The sequence below is a fragment of the Octopus bimaculoides genome, chromosome 10 (genome assembly GCF_001194135.2).
Source record: "Octopus bimaculoides isolate UCB-OBI-ISO-001 chromosome 10, ASM119413v2, whole genome shotgun sequence".
Lineage (NCBI taxonomy): Eukaryota > Metazoa > Mollusca > Cephalopoda > Octopoda > Octopodidae > Octopus > Octopus bimaculoides.
The window spans coordinates 90,950,441-90,951,660 of record NC_068990.1 but is presented as its reverse complement, the minus strand read 5'-3'; the positions used below and the strand labels follow the sequence as shown (position 1 = coordinate 90,951,660).

Sequence of the window (1,220 nt, the reverse complement as noted above, 5' to 3'; positions counted from 1 at the left end):
TTCTTCTTCTTCTTCTTCTTCTTCTTCTTCTTCTTCTTCTTCTTCTTCTTCTTCTTCTTCTTCTTCTCCTTCTTCTACATCAATTAACCAAACTATTTAAGAGACAAAATAGCAGACGAGACACCTTCCACAATTAGGTCACGTGGGATAAAACGAGATGTTTATCGCGACAGCCAAGGAAGGGACGCTATAAATGACCTTCAGTCAACCAATTAGAAATAGCAGCCAAATTTCAATTTAATCATCCGTTCGCTTTTCCAAGCTCGTGATTTCGGGTTCAACCCCACTGCCCAGCACCTATGGTAAGTGGTTTTATTTTACTAAAGCCCTTGGCCGATCAATGCTTTGGGAGTGAATTGGATAGACGGAAACTGCAATGAAGCCCATCGTATACATAGATATATTTAAGAGTGTGGGTGGTTAGGGAGCATATGCTTGCACACACAAAAACATATATACTTGCATATCTGTCTGTTAATCTGTCTGTCTGTCTGTCTGTCTATATATCTCTCTACTTATCATACACACACACACACACACACACACGAGTGTATATGTGTGCGTCTGTGTACCTGTGTGTGTTTGTGTGTATTTCTTTGTCTCCCGCCGTTCGACAACCGGTTTTGGTATGCTTTCGTCTCAGTAACTTAGCAGTTCAGGCGAAAAAAAGAAACCGATAAATAAATACCAGAATTTTAAACATCTACCTCGTTCAATTTGATTGACTAAATCCCTCATGCTGGAGCAGCATTCTAATAACCTAAACAAGTAGGCGCAGGATTGGCTGTGTGGTAAGAAAGCTTGCTTCCCAACCACATGGTTCCGGATTCAGTCCCACTGCGTGGCACCTTGGGCAAGTGTCTTCTACTATAGCCTCGAGGCGATCAAAGCCTTGTGAGTGGATTTGGTAGACGGAAACTGAAAGAAGCTCGTCATCTATATATATAAAAATGAGAATGTGTGTCTGTCTGTCTGTCTGTCTGTCTGTGTGAATCCCTAAAACTCGAGAACTACGCAACCAATTTCATTCAAATTTTACACATGCCTTACTTAGGGTTCCAGTTGTGTTTTAGTAAAAAAAAAAATTATTAACTTCTTGCAGAGTTCGAGCACACGGCAACATAATATCTCCTCCACTATTTAAGTATTACGTGTCAAAAGTGAAACAAAAACACTCATGTCAAATACTTTCACTTTAAAAATGAAACTATTCCACTAAC

At 39.9% G+C, this 1,220-nt stretch overlaps 1 long non-coding RNA gene across 1 annotated transcript in view; it reads left to right on the top strand.

Annotated features, from left to right (window-relative positions):
* The first annotated feature begins 83 nt into the window (after positions 1–83).
* The window catches only part of LOC128248864 (uncharacterized), a 67,751-nt gene continuing 66,614 nt past the window's right edge, over positions 84–1,220 (top strand). Inside the window, exon 1 of the long non-coding RNA XR_008264989.1 lies at positions 84–302. This is a non-coding gene — a long non-coding RNA (uncharacterized LOC128248864). The remainder of the gene's footprint in view (positions 303–1,220) is intronic.